Source organism: Vulpes lagopus, chromosome 16 (genome assembly GCF_018345385.1).
Source record: "Vulpes lagopus strain Blue_001 chromosome 16, ASM1834538v1, whole genome shotgun sequence".
In the NCBI taxonomy this organism is placed as follows: Eukaryota; Metazoa; Chordata; class Mammalia; order Carnivora; family Canidae; genus Vulpes; species Vulpes lagopus.
This window is the reverse complement of record NC_054839.1, coordinates 35,439,293-35,457,407: the sequence shown is the minus strand read 5'-3', so window position 1 is coordinate 35,457,407 and position 18,115 is coordinate 35,439,293.

The window sequence follows — 18,115 nt, the reverse complement described above, 5'->3', positions numbered from 1 at the left end:
AATCATTATACGTGAAGACAAAGAGCAAGAACAGGCTTGAGAATTTCAGCCTTGATTCACCCAGTCTCATTGAATGCACTCAGGAACATCCTGAAGTTGCTCCTGGTAGTTAGTTATACCCAGAAAGCGGGTAGGCTCATAACCAACATCTCTCCAAAAACTAGAAGGAACCAAGAAGGAAACAAACTCCGTAAAAGTGGCAAAAGAAGTGTCTTAAAGGAACTCAAGGATTTCACTGTGAGTCCTTGAATGCTAGGGAGGTTTCCCCTTTATCTAGGAATATATGTTCTGAGCAGCCATCTTCTAGCACTTAAGTTTTTACACCTTTTCCCAATAATAAGTTAGCTGACTAATCTAATCACATGAGTCCTTTAGAAATAAAGAGCTTTCTTTAGCTGGTAGCAGAGGGGGAAGTCAGACAGACTGGAAACACAATGTGAATTCACTGGCTTGAAGTTGGATGAGGCTACAAGAAAGTGACTTTAGGAGCTAAGAGTGACTCCTGGTCCATAGCCAGCAAGGAAATGGGGACCTGGGTCCTACCGCAACAAGGAACTGGATTTTGCCAATAAGCTGAATGGGCTGGGGACTGGATTCTTCTCCAGACCCTCAGTTTAAGAGCTTTGTCTGGCTGATATCTTGATGTTGTCCTGGGAAGACCTGAAAAAGAGAATCCAGTTGAGGCACTAGACTTATGATCTATAGAACTGTAATAATCAATGGGTGTTGTTTAAGGTGTTCAAGTTTGTGATACTTCATTATAGGGGAATAGAAAACTAATACAGAGAATTCAGCAGATTTAAATGTAGAAAGATGATGATTATATTAAGCTTTATTTTTAAAATCCAGTCTTATTGAGATATAATTGACATATCATAATGTGTGAGTTTAAACTGTATGGTGTGATGACTTAATGTGTGTATATATTGTGAAATGATTGTCACAATAAGGTTAGTTAACACACACCTTTTGAGATCCCTGTGTGGCTCAGTGGTTTAGCACCTGCCTTCAGCCCAGGGCGTGATCCTGGGGTCCCGGGATCGAGTCCCACATCAAGCTCCCTGCATAGAGCCTGCTTCTCCCTCTGCCTGTGTCTCTGCCTTTCTCTCTCTCTCTCTGTCTCTCATGAATAAATAATTAAAATCTTAAGAAAAACCCCACACCTTTACATAATTATCACTCTGTGGTGGTGGTAAGAACATTAAGATCTCTTAGTAAGTTCGAAATATACAATACCATATTGTTAAGTATAATAACCATGATGTACCTTAGATCCCCAGAATATTAAGTTTTAATTCTATAAAGACCTCTTGGAACTTCGCAATGCAAGAGAAAGGAAGTGAGAATGGAGAAAATCTCAAAGTTGCAGGTGAAACAAAGTACCAAAAAAACTAACCCTAGATTAACTGAGTTTACATTGAGTTGAATTAATATTTCCATCACTGCACACAATAGGGCTTGAAATGGACATTGAATGGAGTTGAGAAAAAGAAAGAAAAAGATTCCTCACCTGATTAACTTGACAGGCCCTCTTCACATTATACCAGCAGAGTAACAGCTATTATTAACATTAATGTTTAAACAAAATATAAAATCGATACTTTTATATTAAAAGCAGATTTAAAAGTTCTTTTCAGCTGATTGTATGTGAAATGTGTCACATTTTTATTTTTGGCTATTTCACTTTGGGAGATGAAAAAAAAACCAAGAATCAATCTGTTTATAGGGACTTGTCATGATCATCTCATGGCAGAAGAGGAGTAAGAATTGAAATAGGTATATTTAGGCTTAAACATTGACTTTTGAATGTAGCTTAAAATATATAATAATCTGTACAGTTCAGTATGACTTATCCATGTACATATTTTTGTTCTCAAGTAAACCGTGTCAATGAGTTCACAAAGAATTGCTATTTTAATAAGCCTTTGCTGACAGAGAGGTATCTTGAGAGAGAAGAGAGAGTGGCTTTTTGCCTTTGCTCCTAAAATCACATTGATCTAGTTGTTGGATTGGGAAGGGAGCAGAGGAGATGAAAGTGTTAGGGCCCTGTGTGGTATCTGAATCAATGGCAGGCCAGGCTAGCAACAACATTGTTAGTGGCACCCCGAGGAGGGCGGGGACCATCAGTAAAGGGCAAAAGAGTAAAAACTGTAGTAGCACATCACTGAAGCTGTAACAGAGCCAAACTCTAGCCCTGAGGGATGTGTGACCTTTTATAAGTCACTATCTCCTTGTTTAGTATCAGTTTCTTCACTGGTTAAAATAAAGGGAATATACTAAATAGTCTCTAACATCCATTTCAGTTTTGGCAATTCACAAGGCAGTTTTTGAGGGCCAGTTTGGCCTCTGAAGCACATTTTTGCCAGCATAGTTTACTTCATTTACCATCTTCATTTTTTTAAAAGGTATTTTTTATTTATTTATGATAGTCACAGAGAGAGAGACAGAGAGAGGCAGAGACATAGGCAGAGGGAAAAGCAGGCTCCATGCACCGGGAGCCCAATGTGGGATTCGATCCTGGGTCTCTAGGATCGCACCCTGGGCCAAAGGCAGGCACCAAACCGCTGCGCCAATCAGGGATCCCCATTTACCATCTTCAAACTTCAAAATGACTATCTTCGAGTTTAAGTTTCCAATTAAGCCAACGCTAAGACCGTGGGGACACACGGCTGAACAAAACTGAATCCTGCCCCTTGGAGGCAAGTCGGCTTCATTTTTCCCTCACGGTCTCCAAAAGAATTAGAATTTATCCAACAGTATAGCTGTTGGCAGGGTTCTCAAGAAGTAGTTTGAATATAGCAAAGTGGATATTTAATAAGATGCTTAAAATCCAAGTTGTGTTATTAGCTGAGTCTTCACTTAAGATTTAAACTTCAAAATTACCCATGTTTATTTGGTACAAGGAAACATTCTAGTCAATGGACAGCATGATTCTCTTTTCCTCTTTTACCCTCATAAGTACGTAAGTAAGAAGTACTTTTATCTTGGGAAGGCTGAACGCATAATGGATAGAGATTGTTTCTTTGCATCATTAGGTCCATTTCTGTACTGCTGTGAATCAGGAAGCAACTACACCATCAACAATCCAAAGAATAGGTTATCCAGTTGAGGTCATCAGTTGCCACAGTGCAAAGTCTATTAGTTTTGTTGTTGGTTTTTTTTCCTATTAACAGCATTGAGCTTAATTCTACAATTATTCCATGTGAGAAACTCTCACTGAGGTCGATAGATATCTCAGAAGAAATTTGATTACAAGATTTGGTCCATTGAGTAAATGAATGAAATTTGGCTTTTATTAATTTGGAATTTCTCAATTAGGATCTCAACTTCCCAAGCAACTTATAAATATGTTTCTAATTGTGCTTATTTGTACCCAAAATGACAAGGAAAAGAGATTTTTTTCCCCTCCTATGGAATGTATCTTTCTTCCTGAGCTGAAAAAAAGTTTTCTGAAATGTTAATTGGAACTAAATTCTCAGACAAGAAAAAGGAATAAAATGACATTATTTCTTCCATTTCACATTAGTAAAATATAAACCACTATACACCTGCAAAAATTGTTCTGTTTCACATGAAGCTTGTGATTATATTTTTCAAGTTTGGTTTGAAAAGCTAAGACATCTGTTTATCCAGTGCATACAGAATAACTCTCATGTCTCCTTATCTCTGAAGATTTCAAAGGCTTTCATTCTGGTTTAAATCCTTTGAAGAAGCAGTAATCAAAGACAAAAATTATCAGAGGTACATTTTTGTTTCCCAAACAATGAAAATAACAACACTCACCCTCCTTGGATTTCAGGCACTAGCATAAAACTTCAAAATTGGAGATTTGCCATTTGAATCAAAAAGTAATATGGATAAATAGAGGCAAAAAAGCCATCTAAGAGAGCATTTTCTCTATTTCACATTATTGCATAAATTTGAATTCAATATGTGAATAATTTAAAAAATACTAGGATGCACAACATCAAACGGCATATACTAGCACAATGTGACAAAATGCATCTGGCTGGCGTGTGAGCTCAGATAAAAAAATTTGTTTGAGCACTAAGTTTTTTATTTTATGTACTTCGCAAATTGAAAGATTAAAATAAGAACAGTGGGAAACCTAAGGAGGATAATAAAGTGAATTGTACCACACAAACAAAGCAAAACACCCATAAGAGAGCCATGTGTAGAGGACTGGAATTAACTAGGGTAGCAGCAGCCTGTCCTGCCTTTCATCAGCTTCAGAATATGCGATTGGACTTTCAGCACACGTAACTCCATGTATTAAGGAGCTGCATTATAACTCATTCTATCATCCTCTTTTCAAAGAGAATGATATAAAAATAATATCTCTTGCCTTTTTGACCCTGTTTAGTTAAGAGTAAAGATTTTGAGCTCTGACCTCCTTCTGCATTAGGAAAATTGAAAGTAAGCCTTCAGGATAGATGGCTGATGTGGGAGTTCCACCTGGGGTGGAAGTGGTACCATCTTGTATCAAAGAGAAGACAGGGGAGTTCGCGTTGTCTGCCCTGAGCTCAATAAGAACGATTAGAGGATAGCTAGGTCTTTTCTGCATATTACTGCCTTCCTCAACAAAGAGGGACTGGAGTTTCATATTATATTTGAGCTGTCAAAGTGACCTCTGGATTGGAGCTAAGTTTTAGCCATTGAAGCTTCGGATAGAGACATTTCTGGAGCCCAGGGAAAGGTGAAGCATCAAAAGAAGAAAGGAGTGTTGAAGACTCTCCATTGATAAGCGGGAGTAGATGAACCCAGGTCAGAGTCAGGCCTCATGGGGTTGTAAACCAGCGGTTTTGAACCTTGGCTCCAAACATTTAATTCCTTGGGGGACTTTCATAAATCTTAGCTTCCAGGCTGCATCTCAGACCGATGAACTCAGAATTGCCGGAGATAGGACACAGGCATCAGTATTTTTAAAACTTGATAAAGTTAAGCAACTAGATAAGGAGGAAAATCAACAAAGGAAAAAAGTAATTGGAGAACCATTAATGGAGGGAAATGCCACTGAAAGGCCAAGTAAGGAAAGGATTTAGCAACATGGATGTCAGTGATTGTATTAGTCAGGGTTCTCCAGAGAAACAGAAACAATAGAATAAATATACACATTATATACACACACACACACACACACACAGAGATAATATTCTGTGGTATATATAATATGAAGGTATATCATATATACACACATGATATATAATATATAAAGTATATATGTATATGTATAATATAGTATATATTATTTATTTTGACACATATATATCAATAGAAACAATAAGAGGTATAATGAGAGAACTTATTTTAAGGAATTGGTCCCATAATTGTAGAAGTTGGCAAGTACAACATCTTTAGGGAGAATGGCCAGCTGGAGCTGAAAGGAAAAGCCAATGCAGCCTGAGTCTGAACATGGCTTGGAGAAAATCTCTTCCTCTGGGGAGGTCAGTCTTTTTTCTCTTAAGATCGTCAACTGATTGAATGAGGCCCTCCCACATTTTGGAGAGTAATCTGTTTTACTCAGTCTACTGATTTAAATGTTAATCTAAAACATATCTTCCCAGGAACATCTAGAGTAGCATTTGACCAAGCTTTTGGATACCATGGCCTAGCCAAGTTGACATGTAAAATTAATCATCCCAGTGACCTTAGCAAGAACTGTTTTGATTTATTGAGAAGTATGTGCTAAGTCATAAATATAGACCCTAAGTGAAGATGCTTACTTCAAAACACTTGGTTTCTGAATACAAATTGGAGCCAAGGACATTCAGGACATGTGCATTAAATGGCATAGGTCAGTGGTTCCCAAACTTGTATGCACATTAGAATCACCTGGCTATCTTTTGAAAATTCCAAAATCCAGGCCACCCCCAAGACCAATTAAATCTTTGGGGCATGGGTAGTTTGTGATGCTCTCCAAATGGTTCCAATGTACAGAGGAGCTTAGGAGCTACTGAATTAGGTGGGCTCTTCACATTACAGCACTTGACAAAGAACGTTCAATAATATAGATGCCTCATGATTAGATTTTATTTTTTTATTTTAATTACTTTTTGATGTGTTACCTTTACTGTAAACCAAGGATCCATTAATGTATGGATCTGTTTCTAGGCTCCCAATTCTATTTCACTTGGCTCATCTGGTTTATCTTTGCACCAATATGCATTTACTAATGGCTTGGTAATGCGTCCACTTGGCTAGGCTAAATTGTTTCCCAGAATCCCCTTTCCTGTGTGTTTTAGGCCATGTGGACCACAAGAGACGTTTGGGGGTCAGATATAAAGGGTGGAATTGAAGTGTGGCAACCATATTTTTTCATATGCTTAGAAGGTCAAGACAGGATTGCCAAACACTTTCGTAGCTTTGGCTCACCTTGGTGTGGGGTGGTAGCCAAGAATGCAATTTTCCTACTTCCTCTGAATTGTCTTCAGTCTTTCTGGGATCACGGGTGTGTTTGGGTCTGTGATGAAGGGTGCCAGCTTCTTCTGAAGGACTCCTACCTAATCAGGATTGGAAGCAGTGTGAACTGACACCAATTTCATTCTGTCCTTCTTGGGCTTTAGCTCATGCTAATAGGTTCAGCTTTACCTCGCTCTACCTCACTTTACATTATTTGTCCCTTCCAACTATCAACCTTACAGACTTCAAGCTCTAGCATCAGGTGCAGAGACAACAGCCTTACAGAGGCTTAACTAGGTCACAATTGTGTAAATTGAAATCTCTGTACCAACTACACACATGCACTCATGCACACATCTATATATCTACACCGGTATATATCTACAGCTCCTTGCTTCTCTGAACCATAAGATGGTCTTAATTCAGTGTAGTAAATTTTCCATATTGTGCTTCAAGAATGTCTCAGCTCTTTTTGGCCTTCAGAATTTCTATATACATTTTAGAATCATTTTATCATCTTTCATACACACACATCTGTTGGAATTTTGACAGATGACATAAATCTACATATTAGTGTGAAGAGAACCAAAATCTTTCCATATTGGGTTTTCTGGACTTTGCTTCTCAGACTTTAAGATATGCATACAGTCTACAAGATATTCCTGTTAACATACAATTTCTGATTCAATAAGTCTGGGAAGAAGCCCAAGATACCGATTTTCTTATAAGCTTCTAGATAATGCTGATGCTGCTGGTCAGTTGGGCATACCTTGGGTAGCAAGGGTTTAGACAGAGCATATCTCTCCATTTAATTTCTCTAATAATATTTATGGTTTCCTGTATAAAGGTCTTGCACATATATTGTTCCTAGGTGTTTGAAAGTTTATAAATTATATCTATATTTTAAATTTTTACATTCCATTTGTTGTTAATTTATAGCAATGCAATTGATTTTTTATATGACTTTGTCTTGCTAAACTCACTTATTAATTCTAGTAATTTATCTCTATAATCTTTTGGATTTTCTACAAATATAATCATCATATTAAAATGACAATTTTATGTCTTCCTCTCTACACCACTTATGTTTTATTTCTTTTTCTGGCTTGACTTTCCTGATGGAAATCTCTAGGACAGTGTTGAATATCACTGAGTGGTGATAGCAGGCATTTTTATTTTGTCCCCAGCATCCCAATTTCAAAGGGAAGCCTTATCATATTTGAGTATTAGTGTGGTGTCTCTAGGATCTTTGTATGTATATTTTATCAGACTAAGAAAAATCTCCCTTGATTCTTAAGAATTTTTGACATAAACGATTGCTTAATTTCATCAGTGTATTTCTGCATTTATCAGGATGATCTAATTATTTTCTTCCTTATTCTGTTCATGTGATGATATTTATCGATTGAGTTTTGAATGTTAAATCAACACCACATTCCAGGAATGAACTCAGCTTAGTCATGACACATTACCCTTTCTATACATTGTTTAGCAGCTTTGCTTGTTCGTTATTGTGATTTTCCTGTAATTCTCCCTACTCATATTGTCCTCAGGTTTTGTGATCAAGATTGTTCTAGCCTCATACAAAATTGAGGAATGCCTACTCCGCAGACTATGGAGAATGTTTTGTATAATTGTTTCTTTATTAAATATTTTGTAGAATTCAAAATGAAGCCATCTGGGTCTATAATTTTCTTGGGACAAGATGTTTATATACAGATTTGACAGTTCATATATTTAATATATTTTTGCTGCTCTTGGTACGTTGTGCTTTTCAAGAATTTCCACCGTATTTTCAATTTTGTTAACATAAAGTTGTTCATATTTATTTTTCTTTTATTCCTTATTTTATTGCCCCTTATAACCTTTTATTCATTTCTGATACGCACATTTAAAGCTGTCAGTGTTCCTCTAAACTTTAGCTGCATCATCCAAGATTTGATGCATTGTTTGCATTTTCTAATTTACGTTGTGATTTCCTTCTTGAATTCATAGAATTTGTTGTAAGAATATTTATTAATTTCTAAACATATGAGATATTCTAGTTACTTTTTGTTAAAAATAGATTTGTGAATTAAATCTACTATAGTCAGAGTACAAATTGGATATTTGCTGTGATTTGCTTTACTGCCAGAGTCTGATTAATTTTTTAAAATGTTCCATATGCCTGGAAAGAATGTATTATCTGCAGATGTTGGGATGCAAGGTTCTGTAGGTATATATTCAGTGAGGTTTACTAACCCCATTGTTTAAACTTTCCAGACCCTTACTGATAATGCGCCTGCTTGTTAAGTCAGTTACTGAGAGAATTTTGTTAAAAATCTCTCAAAATTCTGGCCTTTCTATTTATTATATTCTATTAATTTTGATTTTGAGTCTGTTACTAGATTTGTAAAAAATATCTCCCTAGTGATTTGCGTATTTCTTCATTATACAGTGCCTCTCTATCATTATCAATTTTTAAATTAATACTAATATATTTATAATAGTCATAAATATTGTTGATCTTAACATGGCTATTGCAGCTTTCATTTGAATTACACATTATATTCAAACTCTTTGTTTGAATTCTACCTTTTTATTCAAACTCTTTGTTCCTTTATTTCTGTTGTGTTTCTGTAAGTAGCACTTAGTCGGGTTTTATTTTCGATCTACTGTGATTTTTTATTTTTAATTGGAGGATTTATATCATGTATATTTTATCTAATTCTACTAATATAATTGAGTTTAAATAATCATACTCAGTGAACTCTATTTTTCATCTATGCCATGTTTTTCTTAGTCCTTGCTTCCTTTTGGACAAATTGTATTTATTACTCCATTTACCATCTTTTTCCCATTTGCTGCGAAGTTATGTATTCTTTTCCTTTTTTTGTAGTGGTTTCCTTAGCAATTACAGACTAGGATTATTTTTTATTATAAAGCCTAAAATTATTTGTAATTTTTTCCTGTTCTTAGATAATGCAAGGACTTCAGAACACCTTAAATTTATTTGTTCTCCCCTAACTTATATGCTATTGCTATCATTTACTACATTTTATGTTTAAAACCCTATTAGACATTAATATTAATTATTAATTAATACCATCAATTAGATTTACCCACAAATTTACAGTTTTATCCTATTTTTTCACTTTCATTCTCTCTAAAATATATCTTTAAAATCTTTCTTCACTAGAAAAAAGAGGAAGAAAACAATAAAAGGAAGAAGAAGAAGAAAAAGAAAGAAAGCTTTCTAATGTTCATTATTGTCTTCTGGATAAGAAGTTGATCACATTGGGGGTGTGGTAGCCCAATGGGTTAAGCTGCTTCTGACTCTTGGTTTGGGTTCAGGTCATGATCTCTGGGTCATGGGATGAGCCCAGAGTCTGGCTCCACTGAATGTGGAATCTGCTTGAGATTCTTTTCTCTCCCTCCTCACCCCACCCCTCCCAAAATAAAAAAAAATAATAATAATAAAGTTGATCACATTGAATAGGCTATTTTTGGGAAGTCAGGGCCAGTGTAAAAAAAATCAATAAATCTCAATCTTCTTGTTCACTCTTGAGAAAAATGTGTAATCTCGTTTTTTAATTGTAGCTTTTTTTCAGGTTATCATTTTTCATGTTGTTTAAATTTTTTCCTCTTTGGCATTAGATTTTGGAAGTTTTGTTGTGATGTATAATAGGTGTAGATTGTTGTATCCTAATTCGCCCTGGTAGAGCTTCTTAATTCTGTGGCTTCAAGTCCCTCATTATTTTTTTGAAAGTACTTATTCATTATCTTATAAATATTCCTTTTGCAATTTTTTCTTTTTGTACTTCGTTAATAAGTAGGTTAGACTTTCTTCAAGTATTTTTTGGTCTCTTACTCTATCTTTTGTACTTTCTATCCTTTTGTCTCTGCCCTATCAAATATTTTCTTTTGACTTATCTTTCAATCTACAAATTTTCTCTTGATTCCTGTCTAATAGGCTGTTAACTCAACCGACAAGTTTTTCAGTTTTTTTTTTAAAGATTTTATTTATTTATCTATTCATGAAAGGCATAGAGGGAGAAGCAAAGACACAGGCAGAGGCAGAAGAAGGTTCTCTGTGGGGAGCCTGATGTGGGACTCAATCCCAGGACCCCAGGATTACCATGTGAGCCAAAGGCAGATGCTCACCCACTGAGCTACCCAGATCCCCCTCAGTTATTTTAAAGTTCAGTCCTAGATTTTCTTTGTTTTTTATTGTTTCCGGACCTCTCTAAAATCCTCAATCTTGCTTTTTGTTTTCTTATTAAATAAAATATTGGTATTTTAAAGTCTTTATCTGATTACTTCATGATTGGGACACTATATAGGGCCATTCTTATTATTTCTTGTTTCTACTAGTTTTAAATTATAATGCCTAGCTTCTTTGTGCACCTTGTTTCTTTTTAAATTCTGTTATAAACATTGTATTTTTGTATTTGCAAAGAATACATGTAGAAATACTCTGAGGTCCAGGAGAGTCCTCCAGAGATCATTTATGTTTGATTTGGTGAAGGACATGTGATACAGAGCTATCTGGATCACCTGAAGGCAATTTCTTGGAATGAAATAATTTGAAGCCTAGCCACATTTCCTGTGAAAGCCTATCTTTTTTGGGTCATCTATATTACTAAAGAGGAGTCCTTTAGAATTCCCAACTCAATATGATTAGGATTTATCTGGTCTCCATTTTTGACAGGTTCCAGACTCCAATCCCTGCCTCTTAGCTACACAAGCTTTCACCGTTACTGCTCATCTTCTCAGTCTCAAATCAGCATCTCCGAATGCCAAATACCTCTGAATAAAGATTACCCTCAATGCCAGTGTCACCCTCTCTCTCAGGCTTCTGTCCTCTTGGCTCTCATTTGCTTTTTTTTCACTATCTTATAACTTCTCTGATGCTTTCAAGTAAATTAAAAAATTATGTTTTCCAGACAAATTTGATGAAACATTTCTGAATTACCTAATAGCTATTAACAGAGACAAAATTTCTCTCATATTCTCCTCTTTAAAGTGTCCTTGAAGTAGATTTAAAAACTCATTTCTACCCCAGGCTCCTTTTCAATATTTATATATAAATATATGAATTTAAATATAAAATATATATATCTTTTCTTCTCTATCTAGAGAACTGATATTAAAATATTTAAAGATTATAATTATGATCTTTAAAAAAATAAATCCCCAGGTATAATATGGGAAGAAGGCTTAATTTGATCAAAAAAGGAATGGAGTAAATAAATGTAATTACTTGAATGGGCAATTGCTTTTTTTTGTAGCCCAACATCCAAATGCTTTTCTTATTTGAGAAAAGCCCCTCTGTGTGAATTTTGTTGAAAGGAAAAGTCCCTCCTTCCACCTCTCCCAGTGAAAGCCAAAGAGCAAGCTCCAGTCTCTACCTATTGGGAGTCAGGGAAAAAGTGACCCAAGATCAGATAATCAAACTCTTCTGTTCAGGACTTCAGCTTTTAGGAGAATAGCAAGACTACAGGTAACTGAGAAATTATTCACAGTAAAGACTGCAGTGTTTTGAGCCTGGAAGGAGGTAATACATATGATATTGAGCAACATTGTCTACATGAATGTCCAGCAGCAGAGTTCCAGATGCCTGAAATATTGTCCTAGTTTGGTTGATTGACTTCCAAACTTCTCTTTTCTGCATTTTTTGCAGATCCTGGCTATTCAAATTTCTACTTGATATGCTTCCAATAAATTGCTTTTCTCTTTAAATTACCCAGCATTAATTCTGTTGCTTGGGAATTGGTTAAGTGGAGATCAATTAACAAAATTTCTATTGAAGGATATAAAATAACTCAGTATTTCTTATAATGAATATGTTTAATTTGCTAAGATGTATGTAATCTAAATTACATGCACATATTTCAATAATAATACTTCTCTTCTGATTTAAAGGAAATACATGACTACTTCAGAAGCTGTTATGCATATATTTTTTAAAAGATTCTTATTTATGGATTTTAACAAATTAAAATTGAGTTAGAAGATACATAATCAATCACTGAAATAATTTCCTCAGTGATGTGGCTTATTAACAATTGAAGATATAGATTCAAGAGAAGCTATTAAGATACATTAAGTTCCATTTCTTTAAATTTATTGCAAAATTCCATTTTACATATGTCATTGTATTAAATTCAAGCTTCGGGATTTGAAATTTAGCTGATTGCAACTTGCTGAAGAAGAGCTAGGATGCTACCCTAGATCAGTTTGATAATACAGAAAAACTGATCTAAATTAAAGGCTGAAAATTAGATCCTATTTAGTATGAAAGCAAAGTGTTCAATAGGAATTGCATTTTCCATGCAAACAACTGAAATGATGAAAGATGATCCAAGAAAGAGGATCAGTTGAGCCAATTATATTAATAAGAGGCTAGAGATGATATTTAGGATAGAAAAGGGATTCTGTGGGGGAGAGGAAGGATCCCTTGTAGGATAAGAGTGAAGTAAAACCAGAAAGAAAAGAAAAAGACTGCAGTTTTAGGAATATAATTAACATAGGCTCTCTCACCTTTTCCCATCTCCAGGAAGGGACTGGGCTACATTCAGATTCACAGAAGTGGTTTGTGAAATAAGAAAAAACAAACAAAAAAGAAATTCCAACTAAGTAATTTGAGACACATGGAGGAAAGGGAGGGGCACATAAGGTAAGGCTCCTGGATTTAGCACACATTGTTGGAATGAAGCACTGTATTATTCTATGCTCCTGAGGAATATCACAGGGCACTGGTGGTGAACATTATCTGCCTCCCAGGCACTTCTCCAACAGCCCCTTTAATCTACGGTAATCTCTGCCCTTGAGCCAATGAGCACAATAGAAGGTCCCCTACTCTGATTTCTATCTCTTTTTATTGATGTTTCTGTGTGAGAAGAGATAGGAAGGAAGGAGCAAATAACCTTTGAAAAAAAGTACCATTGTGACTTCCTATTTGGTCCCTATGAAGTCTTGGGGCAAGTGGATTGAAACAAAGAAAATTAGTAAACCTTCACTGGGGCTTTTAACATCAAACCAATCAGGGTAGGTAAGATGCTGGACACCTAAACACTCACTGAGTGGTAGCTATTTTTATTGGGTAAATTGTGTGGGACTTTCTCCTCCTACAGCCGGTCCTGTGCCATCCCAATTAGTCTGCATCTAACCCTCTAACCATTTCAGAACGATAAGACTGACAAGCTTAGATGAGCTTTATCTACATAAATTCCTGAAACAACAGAAATTAATGCAGAACCCATTATCAGAAATCATAGTATAGCTGGTACACAGCTCTGATCATTGCAAATGAGGTTTCAACTAGACCCAAGAGCACTTTAAGTTCTTTTGAAGTGTTTTCCAAATCGGAAAATCTTTCTCTTAAAAGCTTTTCTGAAAATTAACATGGATCTTGACCAAGGATGATTGGTCTCTTCCCAAGGAAGTGTTATCCTCGTTAAGTTATGCTGAGTAGCCTGGCATGTGCTATTCTCCTTTCACATGTTTTCTGAATTGAAATTAACTTCAAGTCATCAAAGGTTTATTTTCACCAATGCCTTCATGTGAAAGTATGAATAGAGTCTAACGTGAAGGAAAGGACATACTTACGCTGGGGAATAATAACAATATGTTTTTCCAAAAAGATCTCTTTTTTAGAAAGCAAAGTCATTAGGAACGACTTGAATTAGATTAGGAATGGCTTGAATTCTAAGTTTGTCTGATTGATGACAATCCCAATGAAATTACATGAGCATATATGTAATTCTGTGCAATTAATCAGATAATTTGATCAGGAAAGACTTAATTTTGAAAAATTATTTTTTCATTATAAAATCTCTCTCTCTCTCTCTCTCTCTCTATTTTTTTTTTAAAGATAAAGAAACCTGGTAGAGGAATTCCACTATCCCATTAAACAATTGTTAAACCTTATTTAAATGTCCCGAGGGTTTTAAATGTATTCTATTTTTTTAAACAAATTTATGATCACATAACATCTATGATTTTGTGTCCTCCTTAATGCTGTGCCATATTTGCATATATATATTTTTGCATATATATATTTTTAGAAAGAGTAGGAGGAAGAGAAGAGCAGAGGGAGAGAGAGAATCCTAAGCAGGCTCCATGCTATGCCTAGCATGAAGGGCTCTATCTCACAATGCTGAGATTATGACCTGAGCCGAAATTAAGAGTTGGATGCTTAACCAATTGAGCCACCCAGGTGCCCCTGTGCCAGATACTATTTTAATACTTTTATCTACAGTAAAACATTAAATCTTATCACATGATGTCATATGCATTATTTTAATCCACATTTTACAAATAAAAGCAATAAGACATAGGTTGTTAAGGAATTTGCTTAAGATCTTTCAAGAAAGTGATGGGGTTGAAATGTTAACTCCAGCTCTCTGAATCTTTGTTACAGAATATGAACATTTTGAGTGGTTATGCAATATTCCATTCAATGACTACACCGCCCTCCTTATGGTTGTTTGCAAACATTGCCTAATATTTGGAAATATTAACAGAGACTAGGTTTCCAAGAGAAGAATTACTAAATCAAAAGGCTTGAATATTTTCTCTTGATATTCAGAATTTTAAAAGTTTTAGGTAGTTAAATCTGTTGATCTTTTTAATTCTGGTTGCTTCTATTGCTTATGGAGAATAAACAACACGATTTGTCATGTTGTAGATAGTACAAGACTTTCAAAAGCATGGAAACAAGTCTTGTGCTGTACCATACCATATATTAATAAATCCATCATTGCATTCACAATTGTATAATTAGAAAGGTGACATTACCTATAAAGAAAGATCCCCAGAGACTTCTGATCATTGTCTATACACATACTACATGGACAAAGTATAGAAGTGATCTTGAAACTTCTTGACTCCTGAGATAACTACAAAGTCTTCTTTGTCAATATGCTCATTGACCTATTCTGAATGTTGACACTATTCTCAATGCTCATTGGCATTTGAAGATTAAGCATTAGCTTTGACACTCGAAGGAAATCTACCCATGGTAAAAATTAATGAAAACTCTTTTGTTTTACTAAGATTTCTTCGGTTGTATGGAACAAATAAAAATGAAAATGGCTTAATGAAAGGATACTGGATAACTCATATACTCAAAGAGAAGGTTTAACAACTAAAACTGCGTATCAAAAGGACTTAGACAAGCGTCTTTGGGGATCCCAGTTAGGAACTCGTGGATAGTTTCTTTTATAAACTGTAATGGAGTAAATTCATCACTGTAATTTCATTAGAAATTCAGATTCTTGGGTAAGAGTTTGATTAGCTTATACCTTAACTAAGGCTAGGAGTGGGAGTTGGCAAGACTGTATTTGACAGTCCCAGTGCTACCACAAGGATTTGTAGAAAGCTGAGCAAGCAAGAGCAACAGATGCCAAAGTCAATTTTCATCTTAATGTGGTAACAAAAGCTTAGAAGTCAATAACTTCTTAAATACCTAGGAAGCATCTTCTCGTTGGCAAAGCCATGCCACAAAATGTCTTAATTGGTAGTCTATAACAATGTATTAACTTCACAAAGACATCGCTCTGATTTGCTATAGACTCTCAAATTCAGCCAGCCAGAAGAATATTGTTGTTATAAGCTCTGGTTTTAAAATGGAAGCAAAAAACACAAAATCAAGGATGGGTTGACAGTTCATGTGAGAGATAAAGTCTACCACTTACCACCAAGGCAAGGCCAGGAACAAAATACTGGGAAGCAGTGTCTGAAATATCAAGTATATGTGAAATACATGAAAGAATCTGACTATACTGATGGTATAACCAAGGTCACAGTTGGTGAGGGCTGAAGATAGTGAAGAGTGTAAGAATAATGATATTTAAAAAATTATTTGGGAGGGATTCCAGGGCTGCTCAGTGGTTAAGCAACTGCCTTTGGCTCAGGTCATTATCCCAGGGTTCTGGGATTGAGTGCTACATCAGGCTTCCCGCAGGGAGCCTGCTTCTCCTTCTGCCTATGCCTCTGCCTCTCTCTGTGTGTGCCTCTCATGAATAAATAAATAAAATATTAAAAAAAAATTATTTGTGAAGGTTACTCAACAGTAGAGTTCATTTTTTTTTAAGATTTATTTTTATTTATTTATGATAGACATAGAGAGAGAGAGAGAGAGAGAGAGAGGCAGAGACACAGACAGAGGGAAGAAGCAGGCCCCATGTCAGGAGCCCTGACGCAGGACTCAATCCCAGGACTCCAGAATTGTGCCCTGGGCCAAAGGCAGTCGCGAAACCACTGAGCCACCCTGGGATCCCCTAGAGTTCATTTTGGAAGACTCAGATTCAGTAGGCCAAATGACATGCTTTAAAGCACCATCCAAGGAAAAAAATACAAAGATGAATCATTAGAAACAAGTTTAACTTTTTTTCTTCACATGCATTGGAGTAATCCTCAGAGTTATTTTAATGGTTTAGAAATGTTCTATATGAAATCTCACTGGAAAGGGGCACCTAAATTCTTTACAGTTTGGGTCTCTATATGTTCTAATCTATTCCTGTTCAGTCATTTCATTTCTTCGAGTATACTTTAAAAGTTATGCTTTTAAGTAAGCTACACCATTTAACTTCTACTGAGTATGTAAATCAGTAGACAATTTTAGTCAACAGATATTTGCTAAATTCTCGCAATGAGTTAGGCTTTGCAAAAAATTGAGTTAAATATTTAAAAATTCAATATCAATTTTAGGAGGTGTTTGATTTTATCAATAGCACTGGGCATGACAAATGTGCCTATAATTTGATAGGCTAGGATTCTCTTTTCTGGGTGATAGCAACTGTCCTTCCTGTTGAAAAAATAAAATACCTGGATAGCATAAATTTTCAAGGTGAAGTACATTGTTTTAGTCATTGAAAAGATGACAAAATTGTGAAGCATTATTATAGAAAAAAAATAAGTGAAAGCAGTCACCCAAATAAGTGGACAAAGCCTCCTTCCCTATTTCCCACCCTCTCCCACACCCATCATCATCATTATCATCATTCACCTCCTTCCCTAAGGGCATTCATGTAAGTAAAAACTTGAAGCACAATTTTCATAGTCTTTTACACAGGAGGTCAAAAATCACAACCTAACTCCATCCCAATATGGTGTTCTAACAGGACGCCTTCACCTGACAATGTCGATGACTTTAGACTATGGATTTACACTCTGGAGCTAAGTTAAACCAAAAGTAATGCCCTCTTCTCAAAGACTTATAGAAAAGTTACCTAGCAGCTGAACAGAGCAGGATGAGAGAGGAGAATAAGAACCATTTCTCTGAAGTTATAATCACAAATCAGCTCTCCAGAGGGTTTCAAGCTTTAAGCCACTGCACACCTAGGAGATTAAAAAAAAAAAAAACCTAAGCTGTGAATTTTGCTTAAATAAACATGATTGATAGTGCCCATGGGTGCCTCAGGAAAGAAAAATACAAATATGCCTTCTATAAAGAAATAAGTCTTTATCCATGTTTTCAAGATCCTTACAATTACTTTCTAAGAAAAAGAGCTCCCTATAAAAGATAATGTAAGACAGTAAGCATGGCACTGAAATTAACAACAACAGGGAGAAATAAAAACAGAATGAATTCCACAGAGAGGTTAAACATTGTAATAATTATGCTTCATTATACTTGGAAAATAAAAGATTAAAATATCTACAGAGAACAATAAGCTAAATAAACAAAAAACAAATGAAAAAAAAAAGTAAACTGGCAAAATTTAAAAAG